The sequence below is a fragment of the Hyla sarda genome, chromosome 8, assembly GCF_029499605.1.
Source record: "Hyla sarda isolate aHylSar1 chromosome 8, aHylSar1.hap1, whole genome shotgun sequence".
In the NCBI taxonomy this organism is placed as follows: domain Eukaryota; kingdom Metazoa; phylum Chordata; class Amphibia; order Anura; family Hylidae; genus Hyla; species Hyla sarda.
The window spans coordinates 181,135,427-181,149,189 of NC_079196.1; positions in this window are offsets into that span (position 1 = coordinate 181,135,427).

Genomic DNA, 13,763 nt, shown 5'->3' on the forward strand with positions numbered 1-13,763 from the left:
TTGCCCAATGTACTTTAGGAAAGCACTAAAAGAATTGCATTAATTTCGGTTGTGCAGATTTTTTTCTATGCATTAGAACCTGAGTTGAGAGTCTCAGCTTATACCACAGTGCTTTGATTTTATTAATTTCTGTTATTAACATTATTCATATTATTATTGTTTTTTTTTAAGTTTTGTTTGCCAGTAATTTATGGCTCAATCATATCCATTTATTTAATTTTTTTTCTCATTTTAGTTTCAAATACTGTATATCATTTTTAGGTGAATGCTATTTAAATGTACATATATCATACCATGTTGTCAGTCTGTCTGAGTAGGTTTTATCAGCATTTACTTGAATTTTTTTTAACATTCTTTTCAAATTCCTTCGGCAATTTTGAAGTCAAGCAATTTTTGAAGTCCAGTTTCATTTGAATTGAGGTCTACACTATTGGTCTTTTCAGAAGATCAACAATGTTGTTTTGAAGGGGTACTCCGCTGCCCCAGCGCTCGGAACATTTTGCTCCAAACGCTTCTGATCCTGTAACTTTGTCCCTCCCATAGACTATAACTTTGTCCCTCCCATAGACTTGCATTGAGGGGGGCGTGGTGTGACATCCTTTGGATAGGGGTTTAAATGTCTAGGCGCGGAGTATCCCTTTAATTCTTTGGCTCCATACCTAAATTCTTTTATCTCATAAATTAGAGTTTTCTTTGGCCAAAGTCTGTGTCTGGCATATAAATCAGCCCTGTCCAGGAGAATTGTACAATGCCTGTAACAATCCATGCACAAGAGAGTTGTTGTTTTTGTAAAAAGTAATTAAAAATAAATAAATTAAATAAAACATTTTTACAACCCTTTTAACTTCGGGGCCACTTCTGATCCCATGACTTGCTTAAAGAATATCTCGATCTAGAAATGGATTTGCCGAAAGTCCTATACAAGCCTCCTGAAATTAAAGGGGTACTCCAGTGGTCAACATGTTTTTCCATTTTTGACTTACCCTATTTGTTTTGTTTCATTTCTATTCTTGTTGTTTAGGCAACTCTACTTCTGTTCTTTGTTGTCTTTTTATCCCCCACTTTGTTTTCCTATCTTTGCTTCTATTTCCTGTTTCTTGCTGTGCTGAAAACTACAATTCCCAGCATGCCACATGCCTTGCTGGTTTGGGACGGCTCCTTTTTTTTTTTCGCCCTTTGCTCACCCTACTATTTTCCCGGGTTGGCCCCCTTATACACAGCACACTAATATAATCAGCCCTTGTTGGGATACACTGGCATACACACACAAAAGGGACTACAACTGCCAGCATGTGTTATTCAGGAGTCTTCAGTCTGTGGTAGAACACCAGCATGCTGCCTCTGTAGTCTCCTGGGGGTTGTAGTTCACTCTATGGGGCATACACCAGTGTTTCCCAACCAGGGTGCCTCTATATGTTGCAAAACTACTACTACCAGTATGCGCGGACAGCCAAAAGCTGTCCGGGCAAGCTGTGAGTTGTAGCTTTGATGCAGCTGAAGACACCCTGGTTGGGAAACAATGCACTTTGTAATATACTGAATAGGCTAGTCCAGTGTTTCCCAATCAGTGTGCCTCCAGCTGTTGCAAAACTACAACTCCCAGTATGCCCAAAGATTGTCAGGGAATGCTGGGAGTTGTAGTTTTGCAACAGCTGGAGGCACACTGGTTTGTAAACTTCTGAGGACGCAGGTCTGCACTGAAAGAAGACAGAGAAGATATCTGAAGGGGAAGAAAACAAAGTGCATGGGCTGGGGATGTATAGACTGCAGGGGAATAAATCTTGGACTGGGGATGATTTCTGTGTGTGAAGGGGGGTGACTCCTGAATGACACATGCTGGGAGTTGTAGTCCCTGTTATGTGTCATTCAGGAGTCACCCGCCCCCCCCCCCCCTTCACACACAGAAATCATCCCCAGTCCGAGATTTCTTCCCCTGCAGTCTATACATCCCCAGCCTGTGCACTTTGTTACCCTCCCCTTCAGATAACACTCTTATCTTTTCTGTGTTCTTTCAGTGCAGACCTGCGTCCTCAGAAGTAATGTCCTCTCTCTCCCTGCTCTGGCTTCTTTCTCTCATGCACACCTGCGACCCCCTGGAGGAGGAGATGAGGGGACGTGGCTTATCTCTCTCATGCACACCTGCGTCCTCCAGGAGGGGGAGATGAGGGGACGTGGCCTATCTCTCTCATGCACACCTGCGACCCCCTGAAGGAGGAGATGAGGGGACGTGGCTTATCTCTCTCATGCACACCTGCGTCCTCCAGGAGGGGGAGAGGAGGGGGAGATGAGGGGACGTGGCCTATCTCTCTCATGCACACCTGCGTCCTCCAGGAGGGGGAGAGGAGGGGGAGATGAGGGGGTGTGGCCTATCTCTCATGCAGTTCTGAAAGAAGAGAGAGAGAAAAAAAAAACATGACATGTTGTCCGCAGCCTAATCCTAACATGTGGACAACAGTAAGAGATCCAACACAGAACTACAGGACTTCCTGGCCCACAAACAGGTAAGAAAAAAAGACACATGCTACACAAACATATAATACATGTCAATTGCAAAAAAACATGAACATTAAAAAAAGATGCAATCTAGCCAAAAATCTTAACCACCGGAGTATCCCTTTAAGGCATAATCTTCAGGCAAGTTACAGGATCAGAAGCGGTCTTGATATTTTTGGCTATATTTGCCGCTGGTAGCATCATTAGAGGTACCCTTTAACATACCTTGTTCACATAGTTTTAACACAATGTGAACATTATTAGGAAAACATTATATTTTAATAGTTTATCACTCTTAATGCTAAAATAGGAACACAAATAACTGTTCTAAAACCGCACTGTTTGAATTGGGATCAGGAAGATGAGCGATGTTGAAGGAATCTGATTTAACCCACTGCAATTCATTGTTATTACACTATAAACCAAGAATAGGTCTTTGGCAGTGAATCATTTTTAAGGACACTATACACAGAGATCAATATATATAGTTTATCCATAAAACAACCGACATTGTCCCATTGAGTTCAACACCCAAGGACAAATTTTAATTTAGACTTCATTAAAAGATGCCCAGTAAGTGCTGTTGCTCTATAGAGTATCCTTTGAAGAAGAAGAATCTATGTATTCACATGAAAGAGTTAATATGGCTGCAATGGTGTGATGCACATTAACAGACAAGCGCCTAAGTGATTCATAATAAAATACCTCTCAGTGTTGAAATGGCACCGAAGCGTTAACCGGTCCATTCATTTCAATCTGGTTGGATTAAAACCAGAGGATGAAAAATAGCCTTACTGTGCAGGTCACAGAGGAAGTTCAAGGTAACTCCGCTTTCAAGGTAACCTGTATAGATAGGAGCTCAGCCGTTTTAGGCAACAGATGAGGAAACTTTTTCCTGCCATTTAAGAGGAGTTCTTTTACCTCAACCATCATGAAGAAGTGGGAATCTGTAGAATAGCGTCTTTGAACCCTTGCAGGTGTTTCCTTTAATACATATGACAAACAGGAAGATGATCAGTAAAGATTTCCTTTCCTCGGAGACCAGATGTTCTAATTTTACCTCTCAGGGCTGCCGAATATTATTGTAAATCCCAATGGATTAAATGATTTTGTTTGGCTACTGTATAATACAATGGAAACATTTGTACAGTGATATCTTCTGAATGTTATGCTGTTACAATCTGAGATTAATATTATAATCAGCTCTAATCAGTTTTCATAGTAGTTAAGAAGCTTTATTTTATTTATTTTTTTCTTTACAATACCATGGCTTTTTCTGCCAGTAATATCCAACTCTGAATCTTTAGTTAAAGAAAGTCTGATTTTCACTAGGACAGTGTTTCATGCAGCCAAAGTGACATCGATACGGGGCACTCCACCCCTAGACCTAGACCTCCACCCCTAGACTTCTTATCCCCTATCCAAAGGATAGGGGATAAGATGTCTGATCGCGGGGGTCCCACCACTGGGGAGCCCTGTGATCTCCCTGCGGCACGCGGCATTCCTTTAGAGCTTCAGGTGCAGCGCCAAAGGCTTGTGACATCACGGCCACGCACAGCTCGTAGCACCATGACCATGCCCCCTCAATGCAATACTATGGGAGGGGGCGTGACGACCATGGGAGGGGGCGTCACTCTCCCTCCCATAGACTTGCATTGAGGGGGCATGGCCATGACGTCACGAGTGGGGCGTGGCCATGGCATCAACGAGCCTCTGCCCCACATCAGGAAGTTCACTCCGTGCACTGGATGTCTGGGGTGCCGCACCCAAGATCGCGGGGGTCCTACTGCTGGATGAGGGATAAGATGTCTTGGGGCGGAGTACCCCTTAAACCTCTCTCTTTGCCCGGTACTGATGATATAGATAATTACTAGGTAAGCATAGAGAGGACTATGCAACTTTGAATAGCTGCAAAGTTCACTCCAGGGCTGGATTATAAGGAAGGAACATTGGGTAAATGAAAGGAAATTCTTCTGGAACACACAGCAGCTGATAAGTACTGAAATAATTAATATTTTTAAATAGAGGTAATTTACAAATCTGTTTAACTTTCTGGCACCAGTTGATGAAAAAAAAAAATGTTTTCCAGTGGAGTACCCCATTAATCCAGTCCGGGTTCTCTTTTATCAGGAACAATTTTTCCATTATGATTACCAAAGTGATATGTAAGAAGTTGAACTATAACTGCTGCATTTTTTTTACTGCCACACCATAGTATTTCATAGCATATTGTGTGGAGGCCAAAATTATTCCCTGAAATTTAAAGGGGTACTCTGCCCCTGGCATCTTATCCCCTATCCAAAGGATAGTGGATAAGATGTCAGATCGCCGCGGTCCCGCTGCTGGGGACCCCAGGGATCGCTGCTGCGGCACCCCGCCATCATTACTGCACAGAGCGAGTTCGCTCTGTGCGTAATGACGGGCGATACAGGGTCCGGAACAGCATGACGTCATGGCTATGCCCATCATGACATGACGGCCCGTCCCCTTAATGCAAGTCTATGGCAGGGGGCGTGACGACCACCACGCCTCCTCCCATAGACTTGTATTGATGGGGGCGGGCCGTGACATCACAAGGGGCGGAGACGTGACGTAATGATGCTCCGTCCCCTGTATTGCCCGTCATTACGTGCAGAGCGATCTCGCTCTGCGCAGTAATGATAGCGGGGTGCTGCACCAGCAATCCCCGGGGTCCCCAGCAGCAGGACCGCGGCGATCTAACATCTTATCCCCTATCCTTTGGATAGGGGATAAGATGTCTAGGGGTGGAGTACCCCTTTAATGTTAGCCTGTACATTAGTGTGTAAGGTAAAGTCATAGGCCCTGATTTATCAATCTGTCTGAGACAGAAACTGGAGTGATTTTCCCAAGCAACCAATCACTGCTCAGCTTTCATTTTACCAGAGCTCCCTAAAATATAAAACATGAGCTGTGATTGGTTGCTTGAAAAAAATCACTCCAGTTTCTGTCTCAGACAGATTGATAAATCAGGGCCATAGTGCGCATTATTCCAGGGTAGTACTTTTTAGAACCTATATTTGATGAATATATGTAGAGTATTGCAATTTCTTGCACAGAAAATTAAAATGTATCTCTAATGTTGCTTCTTACCTAAGCATATCTGAGATGTGAGAAGTGAGTCATTTTCTTGAGCTTACATAACCTGCAAATTCTGGTAGAAGCATCCAAGTGTAAAAATGGCTAACATATAGGACTGGTGAGGGGGATCACATTAGCGCAGATGTCTGCAGTGATTGCAGCTCTGATAATTACGCTTCATTAGCACAGAAAATGACAATCTTTATCTTGCTCAGAGATACAAATTCAACATGAGAACTTAAGGAAACAACCTTATTTATCTTAGCAGAGAAATCAGCACTGTACCAACTGCGACAGATTATTCTCCACTTTGTTTACATAATTCATGAAGGATAACCATAGACCGACTATAAATATGCACATAGACCATGCCACATGCTACCATTAGGTATATGGTCGCTAAATATGGTGCTTTATATCCCAACCATAAATTATGTTTTCCTTTTTTGTGATACATTATAAAGAGAATGTTATTGATTAATTTGCCCTTTTATGCCTACAAGCTATTCTGGTGGATCTGGCAAATCCTTCTCTTACATAAACAGCTTGTCACAATAGTCAGTCTATAAGGAGTTTTATGAGAATATAAAAATATTTAAAAAAAATTCCATATGATGCCATCATACATCAGAAGAAGGTATTTGTAATTTAAATTTGATTATCTTTTACAGCTCTCTACTTCACTTTTGTTTTGATGTTTCCAGGGCTTGCTGTGGGTGTATAATTTCTATTATTCCCCTAAAACATGAGTACAGTGATCCCTCAACTTAATATTGCCTCAACATACAATAGTTTCAACATACAGTGGCATTCTCTGGACCATTGTAACTTGAAACCAGACTCAACATACAATGCTACGGACAGTCCAGATCTGCGAAACGTCGCTGGCTGGAAGAACCGATCAATTAGAATGGTCATTCACTGATTAAACCCCTGTAATACTGAAGTGCATGCACTAATTTCCTGTCTGGTAGCGCCTCCTACAGTACAGGGAGGTACTACATGTTCTGTACTACTTTACCTGTGCCAGGGATAGCTGCTTCTTTGGACACCATTTTACTTTTTTTTAGGACATTGCGTGTACTGTACAGGACCCTGAAGAAGCTCCTGTCCTCTAATTAGACAGTGATTTACAGCTTCCAGCAGATATTTCTTACTTTTATATGTAAGTATTTGCTTTATCTATATTAGTTATCTACTTATTTTTGTTTAATCCTCCTTTTTTCCTATTTTTGGATGGGACATTTGGGGGCTTCAGAACCAAGCACGAGGTTTCCATAGAGTTATGGTCTCAACATACAATGGTTTCAACATACAATGGTTGCCCTGGAACCAATTAATATTGTAACTTGAGGGACCACTGTACTTAACTGGCAGACCGTGGTACAAAGTACGACCATGGCCGGCAATTGCCCAGACCAGTAAGCGGCAATTGAAGCATATCAAGGGCCTTCACTACCTCCACTCGGAAAACCAGCAAGAGGAGGCATCTCCCTGCATTCAATTATATTGGCACAGTCTGTAGCAGTACTATATTCCGGGGAACAGTATCTGACAGTATTATATTCAGAGGCACAGTGTGAGGTGGGAATTCAGGGAAATTGTTTTACCCTGTGACCTATTATTAGGGTTTTAATGTTCTGTACTGCAACAGAACCAGGCTTTAGCATTCAGCTCAAGCCTACACCTTATGGCAGACCTGAATAAGCAGATCCTTATTAAAATTAGTTGAGTACCCCATCTTTATGTACAGCTACTATTTTACAATTTTTGGGTACTGCTCTATTTAGTCCCTTTCTTCTCTGCTATACTTTTTCTCAACTGCATGTAAAACATGATCCCTTTAGAGGGAGATGGGAGAGCCATGAAGCTGTGGAAATAACAGAAGTGTGATTAATTACTAGTGTTGCTTGCGAATATTCGCAATGCAAATTTTATTCGCGAATATTGCATATTCGCGAATTCGCGAATATAGTAGGACATTAATAAATATCTAGAAAAAGGGGCTTCCCCACTTTTTTATAATCAGTCAGACAGAAGCCAAGCAGCAGCGGAATAGTATTACCAAGGAGGGAGGGGCCATGGATTTTGACCCTTTCTACCCTAATAACATCAGCCAGTGGCCACCCCAGATTTGGAGCATCATTTTATATATTTTAGGCCTGACATTAGCCTGGCTCCCCTCGGTACCCCTGGTGGTGAGTTACTGTCATTCATTTTCAAGCTATTTTATTACTAGCCCTAAGCCCTTGCTTCATAATAGATGCTATCTCTCAGATGCTCCACTTATAATCCTGCAAAAGTGAGCGAAAGACACACAAGACAACAGTAAAAAAAATAATTGAAATAAAAACATGCCAACCTAGAGACAGGTTCAAATAATAGTCTAATGCATGAATAAGGGATAATTATTCAGGCATTAGACTATTATTTGAACCTGTCTCTTGTGACAAAGTGCTTTATTCAGTAGTTTATTTTAATTCACAATTATTAGCTCCTCCCTCTGGTACAAAGAGGGGAAGGTGTGCACAGGTGTAATGGTCATGAAGAGCTCGCATGCACTCGAAACACGTCCATATTGCAGTGTATCACTGGCTAGGCGGTGTGTCGTGAGTGGTATTTTGCTAATTTTTTACGCTGGGGATTACAAATAAAAGTTGATGTTTTTCGGAATTGCTGGATCCAGTGCACATTTCTTCACAATACTACATATCAAGCTGGGCCAGGCTGGGGATCCCTGCAAGACCAGTGGGAGGTGAGCTCAAGATTTTGTTTGTACTTCCATTGCACCTTGTAAATGACAGTGACTCATTTAGACCCGATGGAGTAATGGTCTGGAGGTGGTAAATCCACCTTGCCTCCATTTGCAACAGTTTCTGGTCGATATTGCATACCCTAATATTTTTCTTATAAACCTCAATCGCCTGGAAATCATCATGCACCTTGTTTTTGAAGTGCATATGTGCCTCCATTCATAGGAAACCCTAGGCACAGGCATTATCTCCGGTGCTGCTCACTGGCTTACATAAGTGGCGTGCGCTCCTTAACTTCAGTGCCGTCCTGTCATCAGAAGCGGAAGTATCACCATGGCCATCTGGAGCATCTGGTCAGTACCATATTTGGGTTCCTTATGCTTTATTGTTTGCAGCATGCTTTGGTATCTTCTTTTACTTTGTCAGCATTGGGCCAATATTATATCTGGCTGTATGATGCACCTATGTATGCCACCTGCCTCATTATCTTGGATAGGCCCACTGTGTTGTCCACTCATCTTACTGGCAGTGTTCTGTGTTAGTCCTTTGTGGCCTGCTCTACTTCTTGCCTCTAATAACCAAAATCTATTGCCTTATATATCAATACAGTATGATGTGCATTAGTGTCTATGTGCATTATATAACTAAGCACATTTGAACTTTTTTTGCTCCAGCACAATGATAATATTTCTATTGTTTCCAGCATATGGAGCATGTCTGCTGTGGAGTTCCTTGGTTTACTATCATAGCTTTACTCCATCACTCTTATGTATATTTTGTGCTTCATATAGGTAAGTGGCAACCTACTATCTATGGCCACAATAGCAATCATTCACCTGGCAGGGTGTTTAACCCCTTAACGACGCAGGACGTATAATTACGTCCTGCGCCGGCTCCCGCGATATGAAGCGGGATCGCGCCGCGATCCTGCATCATATCGCGTCGGTCCCGGCGCTCAGCAACGGCCGGGACCCGCGGCTAATACCACACATCGCCGGTCGCGGCGATGTGTGGTATTAACCCTTTAGAAGCGGCAGTCAAAGCTGACCGCCGCTTCTAAAGTGAAACTGAAAGTGACCCGGCTGCTCAGTCGGGCTGTTCGGGACCACCGCGGTGAAATCGCGGCGTCCCGAACAGCTGACCGGACACCGGGAGGGCCCGTACCTTCCTCCTCAGTGTCCGATCGACGGATGACTGCTCCGTGCCTGAGATCCAGGCAGGAGCAGTCAAGCGCCAATAATGCTGATCACAGGCGTGTTAATACACGCCAGTGATCAGCATAGGAGATCAGTGTGTGCAGTGTTATAGGTCCCTATGGGACCTATAACACTGCAAAAAAAATGTAAAAAAAAAAGTGTTAATAAAGGTAATTTAACCCCTTCCCTAATAAAAGTTTGAATCACCCCCCTTTTCGCATAAAAAAAATAAAACAGTGTAAAAAAAATTAATAAACATATGTGGTATCGCCGCGTGCATAAATGTCCGAACTATAAAAATATATCATTAATTAAACCGCACGGTCAATGGCGTACGCGCAAAAAAATTCCAAATCCAAAAAAGCGTATTTTGGTCACTTTTTATACCATTAAAAAAATGAATAAAAAGTGATCAAAAAGTCCGATCAAAACAAAAATCATACTGATAAAAACTTCAGATCACGGCGCAAAAAAATGAGTCCTCATTCCGCCCTGTACATGGAAAAATAAAAAAGTTATAGGGGTCAGAAGATGACATTTTTAAACGTATAAATTTTCCTGCATGTAGTTATGATTTTTTCCAGAAGTGCGACAAAATCAAACCTATATAAGTAGGGTATAATTTTAACCGTATGGACCTACAGAATAATGATAAGGTGTAATTTTTATCGAAATATGCACTGCGTAGAAACGGAAGCCCCCAAAATTTACAAAATGGCGTTTTTTTTTAGATTTTGTCGCACAATGATTTTTTTTCCGTTTCGCCGTGCATTTTTGGGTAAAATGACTAATGTCACTGCAAAGTAGAATTGGCGACGCAAAAAATAAGCCATCATATGGATTTTTAGGTGGAAAATTGAAAGGGTTATGATTTTTAAAAGGTAAGGAGGAAAAAACAAAAGTGCAAAAACGGAAAAACCCTGAGTCCTTAAGGGGTTAATCTATTGTATATAAATGTTCCATCTTCAGGAGCCTTATTTAAGGTCAGTGATCAGTTATATGGACATTCTGTGGCATGGGCAATTATTCTCAATACACCTTTGGATTCTTGCTTATGGTAAGCCCCATTTTACCATTGTGTAAGGATACTAGATCTCCTCCAATATAAATGTTATTTCCCCGCCTATTTTCTTCTTTACAGCTTTGTTCATTGGTGGACCAATAGGAATTGTATTAATTAGCATCTCATGAATATTGTTAATGGAACCATTGTTTTGACATATATGTGCATTGTCTATATCCGTGGCTATTGATTGGTTTTATAACTATTGTGCTTTTTGCTCTCTCCTTCCTATATATCAATACTATTTCAGACTATAATTGCATTGTCACTGACTTATTGACACTAACTCTACCCAGACTGCTATCTTCTGACCAACTCTACAACTAATTCACTAACCACCATCTAACATACTGGTCTATCTTGACTATTATTATTAACCTTTTAGTCATGTTATGATAAATTTTATGTAATCTGAATTGTATCCAATTGCTACTTCATTGCTTTATTTAATATGAGTGTATGGTAGCATCTTATGGATTCTTCTGTGGTCTCTTTCTAATACTGATGAGCCCTTGATACTAGTGGGCGAAACACGTTGGCTAAGAGAGGTCTGCCACAATTATTTTTTATCAATTTATACATAAGTAATTTACCTTTTCCCAGTCCACACTTAGGTTAGGGAGGGTTATGTCCTCTATGTAGGGTCAGGATTATTGATAGATTAGATACTCACCTGTACCACCTTTCTCTATCCCTTTCATTGTTTATGGTGTTGCCTCAATTTGTGTACTATACACTTTTTGTAATTTTGTTACATTATCTTTAAATAATTGAAGTAATTGTATAAGATACCTTATTGGTGTATTCTTTATGTGATTAATTTGAAATTACAATCACCAAGGCTCTTTGATATCTCCAGTTTAAGGGTACTTTTTACCTACCCTTTTACGTTGGTATTTATGAGTCTCTGTGCACAAAAGCCAACATTCATGATAATAGAGATCATGTAGCTTAGTTAATAAGGGTTAATAATCAAGAAAATATTTATTTCTGGGCAATATTTAAAAGCAGAATATGTTGGATAACAGACTGTATGTAAAGATAGATGACTGAATTAAGGGTGTTCAAAGGCAGGATGGGGCGAGATGCATGGATGAATCTGGATTTAGAAGATTTCGGCTTGTAGGGGAAATTTATTGTTATGAGATAAAGGGATGGAATAGGCACAGAAGAGGCACTGTACACTATGTGAAGGGTCATACAGTCTTTTTCTTTCCACAGTAGACTTAAATTTAGTTTCCACTTTGATGTGATAGGGTCGCTTTCTGTAGCTATAATGGGATCCATACCTCCGCTTCAGGCACTGGTTCACCCTATAATATTAAATATGTAAAACACAAAAGTTCACATATGAAGAATTGCTATGAAAATGGCCCTCATACACTTTAAATTTAATCATTCATGAAAGGCAAAGGCACCAACCTTTGCCTGGGCCCCTACCGGTATAAACTTCTGAAACTTGTCTAGGACATGACAGAGCTTTATTTAAATTACATTTTGGCTATTTATTGCAAAAAATAAGGTTGTATATAGTTCATCTGTCAATCCTTTGCTTTTTTTTTCCATGTAAGAATATACTTAAATTATTACATAAAATATATAACTCTGGCTGCGTGTAGCAACTGCTAGGGGGCGCTAAGTACATACGGGATTAGCTCCAATTTAATAGAAGCTGCAGTAAGATCACCACTGTGGCATCTGCTAGCAGTCAAATTTTTACTTTTTTGAAGAGCTGAATGAGCAGATGGACCATTTATTTTACAGATACTTTTACTGCATTGAAACAGTGTTTTCACATGCAACTGTGTCTCTAAGCCAGGGTGGCCCATAGACTCCACTCTCCACACTATTGCTGACTCTTCCCTTAAAGGGGTACACCACCCCTATGCATGTTATCGCCTATCAAAATGAGAAGGGATAACATGTCTGATTGCGGGGGGTCCGTCCGTGGGGATCCCCTGCGATCTTCAGGCTGGTGCTGTGGCATAACACCAAGCCCCCTCCATTCAAGTCTATGGAAGGGGCTTGATGGCTAGTATACAGCAGGCATGCCACTTCCCATAGACATGAATGGAGGGGGTATGGCTGCTTTGTTTGCCAGTCATCCAGCACTGCACAGAGTTTGCTCCATGCACCGGATGACTGGGGTGCCGCGGCAGAGATCGCAGGGGTTCGGATCAGACAAGTTATCCCCTATCCAAAGGATGTAACATGACTAGCAGCATAGTACCCCTTTAATGATTGAGCAGAGAACTCCTATATACCTTTGCACAATCACAACTTGCAACTTCCCTGAGAAAACGAAAACAGAGAAAACAGGAATACGGGATAAGATGTATGTTCTGCAGCACCCCCTTTTCTCAGCTGCACAGAGCGAAGATTGCTCTGTGGCTGACAATGGGCGATGCAGGAGACGGAGTATTGTGATGTCACAGCTCCGCCCCTTCATGACATCACGTCCCACCCCCTCAATGCAAGTCGCAATGTCACGAGGGGCAGAGCCGTGACATCACGATGCACTGTCCCCTGCATCGCCCGTCATCAGCCTTTGTATAATGCGGGGTCACGCCATGAAACCGTGTCATAGCGGGTCAGGCCCGACTTCTAACAACGGCCGGGACCTGTGGCTAATAGCGGGCATCACCAATCGCGGTGACGTGTGCAATTTACCCTTTAGACGCAGTGATCAAAGTCGATCGCCACTTCTAAAGTTGTATAGATGCTATGGCATAGCATCGATCAGTGTAAGAGATCAGTGTAATGCATTTTACAGCCCCCTATCAGGGCTATAACATTGCAAAAAAAAAGTTAATAAAGATGATATAACCCCTCCCCAAATAAAAGTTTCAATCACCCCCCTTTACCCATAAAAAAAACCTGTGTAAATAAAAATAAACATATGTGGTATGGCCGCATGCGTAAATGTCCAAACTATGAAAAGATATTTTTCGTTAACCTGCACGGTCAATAGCGTATGTGCACCAAAATTCCAAAGTCCAAAATAGCGTATTTTTTGGTCACTTTTTATACCATAAAAACATGAATAAAAGGCGATCAAAAAGTCAGATCAAAACAAAAATCACAGATTACAGATAACACTGATTAGTGCAATGCCTACACATTTTGTCGCATGGCAGAAATTTTCAATTTATTAAAATA